Source organism: Tiliqua scincoides, chromosome 1 (assembly GCF_035046505.1).
Source record: "Tiliqua scincoides isolate rTilSci1 chromosome 1, rTilSci1.hap2, whole genome shotgun sequence".
Taxonomy (NCBI): Eukaryota; Metazoa; Chordata; class Lepidosauria; order Squamata; family Scincidae; genus Tiliqua; species Tiliqua scincoides.
The window spans coordinates 146126756-146144422 of record NC_089821.1 but is presented as its reverse complement, the minus strand read 5'-3'; the positions used below and the strand labels follow the sequence as shown (position 1 = coordinate 146144422).

Here is a 17667-nt window from a genome sequence, read left to right as displayed (position 1 = left end):
AGGCCAGCTGGCCTGCCTGTTCCAGCTCAAGTTAGGTTTGCGCTGCCTGTGAAATTGGACCAGATTATGCAAGATTGCTTCAGGTGATTTCAAGAACAGGCGCTTCAGGATCACTATCTTGGACCAATAATACAAGGTGAGCTTATACAAGCTTTGTAAAAATGAAGTAAAACAAACCATCATTGCAAAAGGCTTGAAAGCTAATTATTTTATTCTTTTAGTTTGCACTCCAAGTTATAAGGAGTATATGTCTGTAGTGCTAAGAATGTATCATGGTGAATATATGAACATGGACATAGTTTGAACACTCTGTACATTTTCCTGTACTTTTTCCTGGTATTACTGCTTTGGATCTGTTATCCTGCAGATACCTGATCTCGTCTGATCTCAGAAGCTAAGCAGGGTCAGGCCTGGTTAGTACTTCGATGGGAGACTGCCTGGGAATACCGGGTGCTGTAGGCTTATACCATAGTCTTCCGAGACTGAAGGTTGCCAACCATGCTCTTGAGAAAGGGCTGTTGTTAATTTTTGCTAAAATTCTAGTCATGGTCTTGTTACAATGTGTAATTACATAAACTTTAGACTCGCGAATCAAGAACAGGATTGTATTGTCTGCGCAGGATACCCTTTAAAACTTTAAGTTTAAGCAAAATCATATTTCATATCTGAGCGAGGCATCACTCCTGCTGTTAGATGCAGCTTAAGGGACAAAGGCAAAGAACAAGAGGTGAGGAGAATTCTTACAAACTATTTTCAGATTTCGTTGCCAGTGACTTGTTTGTTATAGGAAATGCAAATTCAAAAATGAAAGATGAACATGCAGTACAAGAGGCACCAAGCAATTTAAAATTGTGCTGACATGAAACTCTCCTGCTATTTTAAAAAAAAGTGCTGTACTATACAGTTTGGGGTTGCAGGCACCATCAGTCTCATCTATCTCCTTTAATTTGCAAACCCAGGCTCTATATACTTACATCAACCAACCAATGAAACTGGATTACACTAATGTTAGTTATCATCAGTAAGACTTTTATTATTTCACATATGCAGAGAATGTTCTTCAACAAACTCACAGTAAACAAAACTAGATGAGAATTTTGAAAAGCAAAATATGTTTCAGCTTTTTAAAAAGTTGTCTTTAGCTTTGCTCTTCCATAGAATCTATTGATCTATAAATTAAGTGCCAAAACCACCAATGAGTGCTTAACCAAATATATGCTTCTGATTTAAATTTCCCATGCTATATTATAGTACCCTAAGGCAAAAGCTGGTGTTGAGTTTGTGAGAAAAGCCCAGCCCTGGTGATTATCCAATGACCTTCCTGAAAAAGGGTAGAGAGAGGATTAGCCAAAAAAAAAAAAAAATTGAGACCACATGTAAAGCCAAGTTCTTTACCTCTCAAGTTCTGAAAACAGTCAAAGACTTCTCTTTTCCCACATACATACAGCCAGCTAGGCTGCAATTCAGGTTTTCTACAAGGCAGAGCAAACTATTTCATTCTAGAATCTGTGACACAAACAAAGGATCTTGTCTTTATTGATGCTTGTAACAAGGAGATCTAGAATCCTGTACAATAAATAAATGTCTCCAGTCCTACAACTAAAGAACCAAAAGTGTTTTGATGTGACTATGTAAGGTGATTTTAGAAAATCACCTAAATTGTTTTCATAATTAGCATACTGGGATGATGGGGGGAGGAGAAATTTAGAAAAAGTGCAAGGGAATGAAGAATTAAAGACTTTTTGGGTGCTTCTCTTGATGTTTAAGCAAAGGGGTGCCTGGAGGAAAATTCTTATTATCCTTTAATTGAGTAATATGGAGTTCCCTGACTCACAATCACAATGCACAATTACTCAGAAGTAAATCCTACTACATTTAATAGGACTTTAACCAGGAAAGTGTTAAAAGATTGCGGCCTGATAGCCCAAACCCCCTGCAAGCCTACTCAGAAGTAAGTCCCATTATAGTCAATATGGCTTGCTCCTGGGTAAGTATGGATAGGATTGCAGCCTTAGAGTGCTCGAGAGTACCAGCAACTCTTAGGTGTTCAGGAAGGTGGCTATGAAGATATGCAATTGGGGAAGCTGCCCGCTCTTATCTTGAAGCCAAAGGGGAATTTTATTAATTTTTCACATTTTTGTACTGCCCTTCCTTCAAGGAGGTCAGTGTGGTGTACATAGTTTCTTACCTCCTTTTGTTCTCAGAACAACCCTGCAAGGTAGGCTAGACTGAGAGATACAAAACCAAAGTCAGCAGATCAAGGTCAGTCATGTCAGCTGCTGTCTAGGCTCCAACAGTGGCAGGGCTGTATCATAAGGATTGGGGATCATGCTTATAGGGGAGGCACAAGCCTGGCCGAAGATCCCTGCCCAAATAGATGCAACAAGAGACTCACACTGCTGCCAAGAGAGGTTTTCTTCACATCTGCTTCTCTTTGCAGATAAACTTACTTCTAGTCCCAAATAAAGCTCAAGCAGGGCTCCAGTTCCTGGCTTCAGTTACCTTGGAATAGAAGCCAATGAACTCTGGTCTTTAAATGGCTTGTCAGAAAAGTGCTCAGTGTCACCCTGCTTTCATGGGAATCTCCCTGAGGTCTCCAGTCGACAAGTGAGGGCCCTGAACTCCAATGCAGGGGCCAGTCCGCAGCACAAGGTGGCTACTGTGGTTCATGTCCTGGCACTGTGGTCAGCCCAACCTAATCCAGTGCTAGAACCACTGCTGTAGGGACGGCAAAGCAGCCTAAGGCATATCCTATGCTGACAGCACCATCATATCTCAATGGAGGCCACAAGGCAGGGGCTGCCAGTGGGCACAGACACAGTAGGAACACCAGAAACAAGGCACAGAGAGAACCAACCCAGCTCCAGCACCATGATCAAACAGCACGTGCGCACAGGCTGCCCACCAAGCAACCGAGGAGTGCCTGCACGGCACCGGTCAGGCATGCTAGGCCCAACATTGCCTTGCAACCGAGGTGAGGGCATCACACCCCTTCCTACCCCATGCATACCCACATGTGGAAAAGGCCTCCCGACCAGAGTGCCATGGACAGGTTCCACCAGAATGGTGATATATGATGCCAGCCCAGACACCCCCCCTGGTGCTGAGGACCTCTGGCCCATGCCCAGGGCACACTGGTAGCCAAGCAACCCCCAGTGCCTGACAAGGACACTTGGCTAGGCAGGTGTGCATTGGGGTGGCTGGACAGAGTATGGAGTACAGCGCTGCTTGCCAGTGGGCAGATCTCTGGAGCACAGTGTAGCCTACCAGCGGAGCACCGTGGTGCAGAGGGCCATGGGCATGGGCACAGCAGTGTCAGCTGGGCTAACAGGGCATATGACATGGGACCATGTGCATCAGCTGCACGCCACAGGCAGGGTGGTGGCCGGGCTGAGCAGCTGGCCAGGGCCTCCACCTGTGAGCAAGCACTCACGGTGGCCACAGCCAGACATGCTGCCACAATGCCTGCAGCATATGTTATCCCCCCCATGCCATGGTGAGGCTGCACATAGGATTCAGGCACAATTCCCAGAGAACCTGGCTCATAAAATTGAGCCCCTGGCCCATCAGGACTTTGGCTGGGGTGGGGATGTCCTGTCATAATGATTTGTCCAGGTGGATAGGAAGCCCACCCTACTGTGTAATAGGATTCCATCAGCCAGACCACCTCTTCTAAAGAATCCGGCTCATTGCAGTGAACGCTTTTGTGGGCCACCAGTGGCAGGATGGCCATGAATGGTTTGACCATGACCAACTGCTATGGCCTCTGCTGACCAAACCCCTGGTTTTAACCACCTGAGGCAGTTTGCCCTAATCTTATTCCCAAAAAGGTGGGGGATCAAGCCTTCGGGGTGCTCTACTTCTCTCAGGTGGCACCAATAGGTTTCCTTTGAGATGTTTAAGGTTCAATATTGCATATCCACCGCCTCCTGGGCAGCCCCCAGCAAACAGGAGGTAAGGAGTATTGCCCACCGTTGTATCAGCCAGGTACTAGTATTGGCAACCCTCTTGAAGGTATTGAGGTAAGCTTTGAGGTAGTCAACTACAATCATCTTAGGCCATGCCCCCGCCAAGTAAGCAGGAGAGCAGCAGCTAGCTGTCCCACAGCAGCCTGCTAGTTTGCGAAGGTGGTCAAGATCTACCTGTGTTTGACCGCCTGGTCCTGCTGAGCCAGGGTCCACCAGGTCCACCAGGTGGGGGCAGCGGCTGTGGCTCTGCCATTCGAAGTCCCTGGCATCTCCACCATTGTGACATAAACTGCGGATGCAATCACATCCCCTGGGAGGAAGCAAGGTTTCAAAGGGGTTACCTGAGGACATGGTACAGGTTCAGTCCAACGACTCTGATGAGGCAGGATTCAGATGCAAAACAGGGTTTATTAAGTAAACAGAAAAGTAAACAGGAATGGTGGGATGCAACCCAAGGCAGCTGTGATTCCAGTGGCTGGGACCTCTCTGGCAATGGGGGTAAACCACAGGGAGGCTCCCAGCAGCCAAACCACCTACTTTCCCCTTGGGGCAGGATCAGATATTCTGGATGGGCTATCCATTCCAGGTGTGTCTGGTTCTAGACCCTCTCTCAGCAGCACATTTGCAGGGTTGGCCCTGGCTCCTTCTGGGCAGGCCAGTCGGGCCAAACAGGTATCCACAGTCTCCTGGGCTAAGCTAGTTAGGCATGGGGTCAGAATAGTTGCCTATGCTCAAATCTTCTCCAGCTAAAAAAGAGATGAGGTATCGACAGGAAAGCAGCTGCTATGATTGTCTTCATGTGGCAGGGAGAATCCTCTGCTTGAGACCGGACTGCTGCTGTGAGCTAGAGTGAAGGGCACTGAGCCAGGTGGGACAGTGATCTGCTTCCATGAAAAGCAGCTTCACTTCTCAGTAAGGGAGGGCTATTGAAATGTTGAGTCAGAATCCACAAAATGAATTTTGCATCTGCCTGCTGGTATCCAGAATTAGCACCGAATGCAGCAGCCCATGCAGTCTTCTTGACCACATGACTCAGCCCACCACAGCTCTTGCAGGTACACTTGCTGCTGATTGGTGCCCAATTCAAGGTGCTGCTTTTCACCTTTCAAAACATAAAGCTTGGAAACAACATATCTGAGAAACAGCCTTCTCTCATACAAACTGACCCTCCCCTAAGATCAGCAGGGTGTCCGTACTCCATGTGTCACCTCTGGTAGAGGCCAGATTAATAGCAGCAAGAAACAGGGTCTTCTATGTAGTGAACCTTTATTTTGCAACTCTCTCCCAATGGGATTAACAACTGTCCTCTCCCAGTTAGCCTTTTGGCAAAGGACTGTCCTTTTCCTCTTGGCTTTCCCTTCTTAGTTGCTTTTGAGTTTTGCTGTTATATTCTGTATTTTTTTAACTGGACTTTTCTTTAATTAATATTGTTTACCTTTATCGCACTTAATATAGTTCACTTTCTGCTTCTTTCAGTTTTTTCCCTCTATTTTGTATGCCATCTTGAGCACTCATTTGGCGGGAAAACCAGGATATAAATAATTTAAATACGTAAAATGCTAAGAGGTATCAATAAGGTATCATGTTCTATACTGCACTATGGCTTATTCTTGCTTTTCCCCCCCATCTACTGGAAAAGAGAATTTTTAAAGAGTAATGCAATAGCAATAGAATGCTTAGGACAATTCAAGGTGTGTTCCATAGGTTTTTGCACTTTAAAGGAGGAGGTTTGTCTTAGGAACTGCTAACCACTTTGAAAACTTATTTCTAATGAAGTATCTCATGCTCAATTTAATCTAATTACTCCTGGTTGCTGGTTGCTTGCCCATTGTATTATGTTGATGTCCTTCAAGGTGGGGGGGGGAATCAAACCATGGGCTACAATCAAGAGGAAAGACAGCACATGTCAAGACAAGCTCCCACCAGAAGTGGTACAAAGAATTCTTGCCAACTAAAATATTTTAAGTAGTTCAAAGGACAAACACAAAAACCATCTTGCTAGATAGGCGATGCACATCGCATAGTTAATTAAAAAGAACAACTTGCTAGTGTTGTGGCCTGGCAGAAAGCAACACCTTACAAAGTGCTCCAAAAGTACAAAACAAGTTTTGTTTTTTGCTAAAACCTGGAAAAGCCTGAAGTTCTTATGGTACTCTCAAATGGCTGCCACTAAGGGCGCAATCCTAACCCCTTATGTCAGTGCTTTCCAGCACTGGCATAGCGGTGCTAATGGGACATGTGCTTCATCCTGCATTTGGGTGTCGCTCATGGAGGCCTCCTCAAAGTAAGGGAATGTTTGTTCCCTTACCTCAGAGCTGCTTTGCGCTTATGTCAGTGCTGGAAAGCACTGACATAAGGGGTTAGGATTGCGCCCTAAGTCTTCATGACTTATCCCAATGTGGAGGCAGTAAAGCAGCCCAGCCACGAAGCCAATTGAGCCCCCTTCTTTCAGAAGGGGGATGGGAGAGGAGGCAAGCTGGCAGGGAGATGCTCTGCAACCAGCTTTCCCATCCTCTTCTTGCATGCTGGGGGGAGGGCTTACTTCGCCCTCCATCTCTTCTGGCACTTCTTGTAAAGTGGTTGGCCGACAGAATGCTGGGAATCAAGAGGTTCTGATCCCAGAACTATCTGCTGAGCCAACTGACAAGCAGCAGCAGTAACAGAGCTGGACAACAACGACACAGGTGTTGAGATGGGTGTTTCGGGGGTGTGCGCATGCTGTCAGAGACTGGGGATGGATGGTAGAATTTGGGGGCACATTCAGACAGCAGATCAGCTTGAGCGGACTTGTTGGTAAGAAATCATATTCATGCTGACCACCTACACAAGAGTATGGAGTTTCTACACATGACTCAGGCTGATGCTGCATGCAGGTAGAGTAATGTGGTTTTTGAAATCTGCCCTTAGAGAAACTGACACTTAAATCAGACCTGTCTACGCTACTAGAGAAAGTCCATCTCTTAAAGATATACAGACCAGGAAGGAGATCAAAGAACAGGTAATATATAATATCTACTTATCATTATACTATGGACAAGTTCACCCACTTCAATACACTAAATTAGGATTTATGGGGGAGGGGGTTGCAGTGTTGTTCATGTTGGGTGTTGAGAGTCACTGGAGCTTCAGCACCACCTCAAAAACTGGATCCAGTGAGTAGGTTTTCCTAAATTCAGTTCCAGTACCAGGGCTCCTTAGTTAAGGGCTCAGAGGAAAATATTGCTGTTGACCTGAGGAATGCAGCAATTACCACTACTATAAAATTGTAGCAGACTAATGGAATTGTGTGGATCATGTGTTGAGACCGTTTCTGACCAGTTAAGAACTTTAAAACGCATGCATGATTTACAATGAAACCAGACATCAAACTAAGAACTGTGGCACTTCATCTCTCTGTTATCTGAAGTGGTTTGCTTCTTTCATCTTTACAGTTTTGCTAAGAGGCACTAACCTGATATGTAAATTGAGATTGAAAAGTGACCTTTAAGTGGTATTCAAGTCCCAGAGCAGCAAAAAGATCTATACTGAAGAGCTAACCTGCCAGTGGTCTCAGAGAAAACTGATCCGTTGTTGCCCTCTGCTGGATACCTCATTACACTTTCAGATATTCCACAAGACCATTTTGCAGCCTCCATCAGTGCTTTGCAATACTAGAAAAATGATCTCAATTCTACTTACAGCCCAATCCTATCGCTAGAGCCACCGGTGCAGAGACTGGAGGGAAGCCAAGGTGAAATCCTAGGCCTCTGGCACCACCATATCCCAAGGGAAGACACAACGCCAGAGCTGCTGGCCAGTGCAGACAGAATACCAAGCCCTGGCGGAGTAAGGGCCGATACGGTGGAGACTCCCCAGCCATGCCCATGCCACACCTGCACACAACTGACCACCTAGTGACTGTGAAGCACCTGTGCAGTGCTAGCCAGGGATGCAGGACTCCACGTTGCCTGGCAACTGTGGAACGCCTGCGCAACACCGGTCAGGCACTCCAGACAGCAGTCCCATAAAGGGCTATGCATACACATGAGAGACATGCCAGGGATGCCCCTCTGCTCAGACCTGAAGAGACCCAGCCAGTGCATGGTGCCCCTGGACCCAACCAGTGCACAGAGTGCCAGAGCGCACCTCAAACATATGCCACCCCCATGCCTACACAATGCCAGTCTGTGAACACACATACATGCCCACAGAGACATACAGGCAGTGCAGGGGAGCAGGGAGCCCTGGCCCATGCCCAAGGCACAGGGGCAGCCGTGGGCTGCCTGCCACACTGGGCACAACAGCAGCAGCCAGGTCATCTGGGCATAGAACCCTGTGCTTTCGCTGCCTGCTGCAGGGAGGGGAGGGGCCTGGCTGGCTGGGGTGAATGGCTGGGGTGAACACCAGCAGCCAGGCCCCCACTGCACATCAGGACCCCTGCTCACCACAGCTACTCATGCCGCTATAGTGCCTGCAGTAGGCATTGTCACCCCCACGCCATGGCTGCACATAGGATTCAGGAGCGGGGGTGAGCATGAGAGGGGGGAGGGAGGAAAGGGACACCGTCCTAGTAAGGCGATGGACACGGGCATCCAGATGGTCTGGGCATTGCCTCCAGCCCTTGGGTGGCTCTGGAGGTGGAGGCACTTGCCAGCCCAGCCCCAGGGCAGGCCCTGGAGCAGCACCACCAGCAGGTCCTGCACCTTGATGGCCAGATAGACATTGGCCTGGGCCTGTTGTTCCACACCCTCAATGACACTGGGCAGGCTGCTGCTTGAGGTGGGGATGGTCCGCCAGCAGCTTGCCCTGGCCAGCAGTGGATGCATCCCTGCTGCCATCCCTGCTTGCCATCCCTGCTTGCCCTGCTGCCATCGCCGGACTGCTTCATCCAGATCTGTTCCACACAGGTCCACATGCCTGCCAGTTTCCCAAGGAGCTGGTGGGCAGGGCATCGGCCCAGGGTGGGGGCCCAGCAAGGTGTTCCTGGGCATGTGCTGCCCTGGGCCGTGGACTCCAGGGCAGATGCGAGCTCCAGAAATGCGGGCTCCCAGGCGACAGGCAGCTGGGGTGACCAGGGTGGCAAGGACGACCAGTAGCTGAGCAATGGGCCCTTGTGGGGCATCCCCCTGGATGGTGTACCCCTGACGGCAGGCACCACAGGCAGTCCTGCCAAGGCGCGGCCCAGGACCTCAGCCTCTGCAATGGCTGACAGCCCTGCCCCAGGTGACAACCACCCATGGTCAACTCAACCTGGTCCTTCATCTCCTCTGCAGGTGGGCAGAGGGCGTGGACAGGCAGATTACTGTGCATGGCCCCACCCCCAATGTTCACCACTGCTACTGTCTGATTCGTCCATGGGCCAATTGCTGTCCAGTGGCAGCAGTGCTGCTGGGTCCTGGCTGGTTGCGAAGCAGGCTGGTCCTCTGCTGGTGGCGCCTGGAGCATGCCTGCAGGGGACAGGGCAGGGTGGGCCATGGAGCACTGGTCTGTGGGGAACCCCTAGGCAGGCACAGACATGGCTGTGTCAATGCCTTGGCCTTGGAGCTGGTCTGGGTGGATCAGGTGGAGGAGGACCTCGTCCCCTTTACGCACCACCTGGGCCACCTGGACATCAGCACCCTGGGCGACAGCTGTTCGGGCAGCAGCTCGCAGATCACTGTTGCTGTCCATGACATGCCTCTGGCACTGAGGGCCAGTGCACTCACAGTGCCTGAGAGCTGAGATGGTGTCTGCTATGCCCACATTGAAGGTTGCCTGCCTGCTATGGACCCCAGCCCATGGCCAGCTCTGGCTGTGCAGCAGAAAGCCGATGGAGCAGGCAGCTCATGCCTGGTCCAGTTGGGGGCCTGTTGCTTTCTGGCACTGTCATTGCCATTGCCAGCCAGGTCATGGTCCCCTCTGGCAAGAATGAAAGAGATGGGACCATGGGGAGGCACTCTGGAACACCTTGTTATATACAGTAGTTGTGCAGCACCATCCCGGCATGTGTCAGGTCAGCCCTGGCAACCAACCTCCAACCAGCTGCATATGGGGGGTCCCTCACTGGCTGTATGTGTACCCTGGCTGCTCAAAGGCCTGCCCCAGTATGCAGCAGGAGGAGCCCCTGGAGCTTGCAGGGGAACAAGCACCTGAGCAGCAGGAGGCAGGGGAGCCAGTGGAGGCTGGCTGTGGTCAGTGCATGGGGTGGGGTCACCAGGCACCTGCCAAGATGGGCCATGGGGGCAATGGAATCTGGAGCGCAGCCATGCCATCGCCACATGGCCACTTCCTGGCAATGTGCCCATGAAACCCTGGGCCTGCCATATGCACAATGGGCACTGCCAGGCCATTTGTGTGCTCCACCATCTGTCCAGCTGGCCAGAGTGCTGTGCAGAATGGTTGAGGGGAGTTCCCCATGCCAGACCCCAGCTGCAGAGGTCTGAGCTGGCCCATGGGCTTGCTGGCATTGGGCTTGGTGGCATTCCACTGGGGTGAACCTGGGTGAACAGCTGAACCTGGGCTTGCTGGCATTCCACTGGGGTGGCTGAACCCCCTTGCTCCCAGCTGGGGGCTCTCCTGGCCACTGCCCCATTATTATTTTATTATTTTATTAATTTATATCCCGCCTTTTTGCCCCATGGGCACACAAGGCGGCTTACAACAATTAAAAATACAAAGTTAACAATTAAAAACAATATTAAAAAAACAATTTTCAAATAATTAAAAACTAAAACAAACCCCGTGGATTCTAATATAAAAGGTGAAGAAAAGGGTTATTATGAGAAAGGGTTAACTTTCTTTTGGATTTGTAAGTAGCCCTGTAACTTTAAAGGGTATTGAAGAGCCAAACCTTGGGCTAATTCTCAGCTTTGGACTAGGATATTTCTGGCCTACGAGTGCTATATTTTGCTTTTAGTTTCGGATACAGTTTTTAGATCTTTCCCTTTGAGAAAGCCCTGCACAGTTGGGGTGAAACGTTAGGAATCTTTTAGGTTTTTCTTTTTAGTGGATTGTGGCCTAGAAACCCAAAAACGTATCTCTTTCTTGAGATAATTCCAGCCACAGAAGTCTCAGTTCATACATTAGACTTTTCTATGGGGAAAACGGGTTTAGGGACATGTGATACTTCGAAACTCTGTGTAGGAAAAGAACAGATACTTTTGTGCTCATTAGCTTTCCTGTTGAGACGTAGGGACAAATAATAATAATAAACTTTATTTGTATCCCGCCCTTCTCCCTGAAAGGGACCCAGGGCAGCTTACAACATGTAAAACAATTTTAAAAAGCATGATTTATCACAGATAAAAACATTTTAAAAACACATTAACAGAGGCCATAAAAACAGTAGTCAGGATAAAGTCAGAATAAAAAGAGCATAAAACAGCAAATCATAGAGGAATCCAGCCTGTCAAAAGAAACTAAAAGATGTATAAAAGTGTTAAAAAGGCCATGGAATCAGAAGGCTTGTTTAAAGAGCAGAGTCTTCAGGCCTTGCCGAAAAGAGGGAAGCCATTCTCAAGTTAAGGGGAAGGGAGTTCCACAACGTTGGTGCCACTACTGAGAAGGCCCTATTTCTTGCCGCTGCCCCACGAGCCTCCTTGGGCGGTGGCACTTGTAAAAAGGCCTTCTCTGATGACCTGAGAGGACGAGCCAGATTGTACGGGAGTAGGCGATCTCTAAAATAGCCTGGCCCAGAGCAGTATAGGGCTTTAAAGGTCAAAACCAGCACCTTGAATTGGGCCCGGAAACAAATGGGCAGCCAATGTAGTCCCTGGAGAAGCAGACTGACCGAGTCAAACCGCCTAGCTCCAGTGACCACACGGGCCGCCGCGTTCTGCACTAATTGCAGTTTCCGAACCGTCTTCAGGGGCAGCCCCACATAAAGCGCGTTACAATAATCTAACCTCGATGTCACCGTAGCATGGATCACCGTGGCCAGGTCTGCACGATCCAAGTAGGGACGCAGCTGGCGTACCAGCGGAAGCTAAGAAGTTATTCCAAGCTTTTTTATGGTTTAAGAGAAGATGGTTTACACCCAAAGCCCAGAGAATGTACAGCCCGGCAAAGAAGGCTTTATTGTGGGAAAGGCTGCAGCATATGAGGCAGCAATTGTCTAGGAGAGATCATGAGCTTCTCAAAATGCACCTGAACCTGAGTAATGGATTGAAAAAGGAAGACTGGGACAAGGGAGATGCCTTAATATCCACAAAAATGGAGAGGAGGAAGGAGGAGAATAAAAGGCAGATAAGGAAATTCAATAGGTTGTGGGAACATAAAAGAAGTTGGCAGTCAAATAATGAAAACCAGAAGCAGGTGGTCATTAACCTATCCAGTCACAAGTGAAGACCAGCTGTGTGTCCTAAAAAAGGGGGCAACTTTGCTATTACTCCCCAGAATATATCAGTTGAGGATATTATAGCAAATGTAGAGGGGGCAATACAAAGTTTACTAACGGACAGGGCAGAGGAAATTAGGAGTGAAGTATCAGGGTACTGAGAAATGCTTGTCCTCCTGAAAGCAATATAACTAAGGGGAAAAGTTTGGCTCATATGGAGCTGAAGCAGACAGTGATTCTGCCAGCAGACCAGAGTATTGCTACTCTTGTTCTCAATACAGCAGATTATTTATTTATTTATATCCTGCCTTTCTATCCTGCAAAGGGCACTCAAGGCGACTTACAAATAAAACATTTAAAACAACAAAACACAATAAAATTTGGATCCCAATTAAAATCCATTCATACAAAAGTGCCATCCCCCCCAGTGTCAACATAAAAAAGTGCCGCCACTCCAGTGTCAGCGTAAAAAGGCTTCCCTGATTAAAGAGGGAGCTGTTCTCAATTCCAGGAGGAGGGAATTCCACAGATGGGGCGCCACCACCAAGAAGGCCCTATTCTTGCCGCCATCCCCCTCACTCCTGCCTGGTGGCAGATTACCAACGTAAGATGAAAGATCTCTTAGACCCTGCCACATACAACCTCCTACCCAAAAACCCTACTATGAAAATGGTCTGGAGAACCAATGACCGCATGACCAATGAAATCCAGCCTAAACCGCATGATAAAGAAAATCTATGCTGCTCAGAAGCACTTCCCCCTGGAGTTTATGAACTTCCAAAAATACACAAGGAGGCTGTTCCCTTAATACCCATTGTGAATACTATAGGGTCTCCAACTTATGGATTGGCACAACATCTCGCCAACATTACAACCTTTTGTTGGCAATACTAATACTTATATTCATGACCCTACTCATATTGTGAAGAAACTAAGACAGTATAGGGTGGAACCTCAAGATTGTTCAGTTTTGGTGTTAAGTCATTACTCACCAGGGTTCCAGCAGATGGTGTCATAAACCTTATAGACAAACTATTCCAATCAGATTTGATAACTTTTTTCTGTCCTTGCTTGACCTCTGCATACTTCTTATGGAACCAGGAAGTTTACGAGCAAATGCGTAGCCCCTTGAGCCTGGTAGTGGCTAATTTACATATGGAGGATTTCAAGATCAGGGGGCTGAGCACAACCTTCTATGAGCAATTATCTGGATAAGATATGTTGATGACATCTTTGTCAAATGGAATGAGGGAGAGGAGAAGCTGCCTTTTTTTTTTTTTTTTGAACTTTCTTAATAGTATACATCAGTCAATTCAATTTACGGTGGAGATGGAAAAGGAGGGTGAACTCCCCTTCCTTGATATATTCATTATCAGAAATAAACATGGCACCCAAGGTCACAGGGTTTTTAGAAAACCCATGCACACAGATTGCTATTTACACTTTACTTCCAACCATCATCCCAAACAGAAAAGGGGGCTTATCAACAGCCCAATCCCATGCAAGGCCAATGCCAGCGGCAGAGCCACACCACCGGTGTAGAGCTGCACCGCCAGCGGGAGGAAGCCAGCGCCAGTGGTAGTAGGTGCCGGCAAGTGGTGGCGCCATTCGGCCACTGGTGCAGCACCAGGAGGCAGTGAGGCGCCTTGGTGGTGTACCACGGGCGTTCCAGAGGTGTGGCGGAGGGCATGCCTGAGGCGGGTGCAGGAGAGGCGCCGCCGACGCCAAATCCAATGCCCCCAAAACAAAGCTGACATGCCCCTTCCCGCCCCCAGCTCGCAACGCCAGCAAAACACTTGCTGCAGAATGGAGGAAACCCATAGGAGCCCATGGAACGGTGATACCCTGCAACCAAGTCTAACAACCTGCAGCCCTGCACTACACCAGGCCCCACCCATGAGAGGATAGGATATGGTGCTAAGCCAGTAGTCAATCACTCCACACCTGCCCAGCCATATAAGCTCAGTCCCAGCACACCACACTCCAGAACAGAGGGTGCATGGCATGGGGCTATGTCACCCAGGAGGGACTTTGGTGGAGGGGAGCACTTGCAGCACTAGGAAACACCCACAACTGCACTCTGCACCAAGCAAGCACCCAGGGCCATGCACACCCTGCACGGTCCTGGTGGGGGAGAGGGGTGATTGCCAGTACAAACTAGCAAACACCTATCATCTATCTTCCCAGTTATCTCATTGCAGGTGAACCTCAGCAGCAGCTTGCATGCAGGTAAGGTCCATGGAGGGTCCTGCTGGTGGGAACCATGCACTAACACCCACAGCTCATCCTGCACTCACAAGTGATTCTTGCACTGAGTGCACACAGGGCTGTGGATCGGGGTACTGGAGGAACACTAACAACTGCTCTCACAGGTCCTCCCACAGGTGTGCCAACCTCTGAAGCTCCAGGCAGGTACAGCCAGTGTGGTAGCAGTCTGGCACCTCTCTTGCTCCCCACAGGCTGCAGCTCTGCCAGGCAAGTGCTGGCCAAGACAGGGGGTCCTAGGAGAGTATGGGGGGGCAGTTGCCTCCCCCTCCTCCTCGCACCTCTCTTGCTCGCCACAGGCTGCAGCTCTGCCGGGTGAGTGCTGGCTGAGACGGGAGGCCCTGGGTGAGTATGGGAGGGGCGGCTGCCTCCCCCTCCTCCTCACACCTCTCTTGATCCCCACAGGCTGCAGCTCCCCTGGGTGAGCGTGGGCCAGGACACACCTGCTGGACAGCCCTGGCCAAGGACATCCCAGAGTCAGATCAACCTGCCTGGAAGAAGCAGAGGGGGAGGCCAGGTCCACCTGCCAAGCTGACCTAGGCTCCAGGCACATCCACCAGCTCACACCTACCTGCCTGGTTCACCCAGGCCTGAACTGAGTGCGATGCAAACGCTAACAGTGGAGGAGCCCCTGTCCCAGTTAACACAAGCATATCCCCCTGTTTGCACAAGTACAACACACACACCCGTTTGCGCGCCCCCCCGCCAACCCTAGCGCTGTTGCCAAGGCTCACCAGCACATCTGACTAGCCACGACCAAGACAGTCCAGTCGGGTGCCACTACGGCACAGATATGGCATGGCAACGGTGCAGCCATGGCGCCCAAGTGCCTTGCAGCATGACGACGTCATCAACGAGCAATGGGGTCGTATTCGGGTGCGGAAAATTGCTGCCATGCACACTCGCCACCAGCCCTGGTCTCCAGCAGCCACAGGAGCCCTTGTCAGGGCAGTGGGCAACCACCCACAGCTGCCCATCCTGATGGGAAGCACCATAGCCCCCAACAGGGAGGCCTGGAAGGAGGTTTCCAGGGCCATGGGTGCCCATGGACTGAGGTGCAGGGCCAGTCAGCTTCGGGGGAAGTGGAAGGCCCTCAAGGTGGCCTTCCATACCGAGCGGGCTTACCAGGCCACCCACCGTACCCCCAGCCAGCACCCCCTCCCCTCTACAGGGAGTTGCGGGACCTCTGGAACCATGCAGGCCACCCACAGTACCGTGACCACCAGCACACAGGTGAGTGCTGAGGGCATCGGGCCCAGCACCTATCTCATTGAGTGCCACCAGCTCCAGGTAGCAGGCAACCCTTGTGGCAGAGGGGAGGGGAAGGAGGAGGCCCAGGAACAGAGGTGGGAGCCTTTACCAATGCCCTCCCTGGAGTCGGAGGTTGAGGTGGGGGAGGCCACCCCCCCAATGGAGCCAGAGGAGGTGGAGGAGGCCCAGGGGCAGCAGCAGTCATCACCTGCTCCCTCACCAGGGCCAGCTGCAGCGGCACAGGAGGTGCTCCACAAGGTAGGAGGAGCCAGCCACCACAGCGTCCACTGTGCCTGCCACACCTGTAGTGGCGGCAGCAGCAGCCGCAGCCAGAGCAGCGGCCACACCATCTGCAGCGGCGGCAGACACCATGGCTAGATGTTCTGGCAGCATGGGACCATCCAGCCAGGCACACCTGCAAAGACGGCAGCAGTGGCAGTGGCAGCGGTTCAAACTTTGGCACCCCTACCAGGCCCTGTGCCATTGTGAGTATGCCTGGGCAGCTTGCCCAGCCCTTGGGCCCACTACAGCACTGCCAGTGTGATGGTGAGGTGCTGGGTGGGCAGCACACCAAATGGCCATGTCCTGGAGTTGTGCCCATTGGGCATAGGGTATGTCCTGTGCCTGCTAAGTGTTGTTGGGCTTGCTGCAGCCTGGAGGGTTGCCCAGGTGTCCTGCCACCTGCTGGGCCAGCTGCAGTGCTGGGCAGGGTGGTGGTGGTGGGGCAGTGGTGTCCCTGGAGAGAGGGCACTACTGCATGTGTCCTCAGGGGCAGGGACACTGGTGCAAAAAGCCCACCCCCCTGCCATTGGAGCCAGTTGTGGCAGTGAAAGCCATGGTTCAGAGGGGAAGGAAGGGGAGGGTCACTTTGCACCGGTGTCCTTGCTCCTGAGGACACATGCAGTAGTGCCCTCTCTCCAGGGACACCACTGGGCAGCAGGCTGTGCTGGGCTGCTGCAGTTTGGCAGGACTTGGCGGCAAACCACTGGGGTGGCTGCTGCCCCCCTGCTAGGGGCCCCATGGCTCCCACTGGATGGACCCCAGTCCCTGGGGCATGGTGCCAGCTAGTAGTGGCTGCTGCCATCACTGGGTATGTGGCCCAGGACCGAGACAGCCCAGTGCAGTGGTACCTTTGTCTTGCCTGCAGGTCCCCATCAAAGACCCCAACCAGGGCGACCTATGCTCCTTGGGTTTCCTCCGCCAGCCCCCACTGACCGCCTTCTGCTCCTGCACATGATAGTCTATCTCCTCGAGGTGGAGGAGAGGCACACACAGCCCCAGCAGCAACAGGTGCTACCCCAGGCCCAGCTTGGTAGAGCAGGAAACGCTCCCTCAGGCGGCAGGACTGCCTGCGGTGCCTGCCATTCAGGGGGCTGTTGGCCTGGGGGACGGCCCCCACGGACTCCAGCCTAGCAAACCAGGCATCTGCTCGAGGTGGAGGAGAGGCACACACAGCCCCAGCAGCAACAGGTGCTACCCCAGGCCCAGCTTGGTAGAGCAGGAAACGCTCCCTCAGGCGGCAGGACTGCCTGCGGTGCCTGCCATTCAGGGAGCTGCTGGCCTGGGGGACGGCCCCCACGGACTCCAGCCTAGCAAACCAGGCATCTGCTACCCAGGCACCTGTTTCCCAGGGGCTTGGGGGTCAGGAGCCCGTGACCCTGCTGCCTGCAGTTCTGGAGCCCTCCGTCCAGTTAGTTCCGGAGCCCGCAGTCCAGCTGCCTGCTGCCCAGGGCCCCGTGGCCCAGGAGGCAGCTCACCCCCGAAGCACCCTGCTGGGCTCCCGCCCTGTGCCCATGGCCCACGTCCTGGCCGCCAGATACCTGGGGATCTAGCAGCCATGTGGGCTCGGGTGGAACAGATCCGGGTGGAGTAGGGACAGCATTGACGCAA

The 17667-nt window shown here is 51.3% G+C and overlaps 1 pseudogene; it reads left to right on the top strand.

Annotated features, from left to right (window-relative positions):
* The first annotated feature begins 343 nt into the window (after positions 1-343).
* On the top strand, positions 344-462 carry LOC136637058 (5S ribosomal RNA; annotated as a pseudogene).
* Positions 463-17667: the final 17205 nt, after the last annotated feature.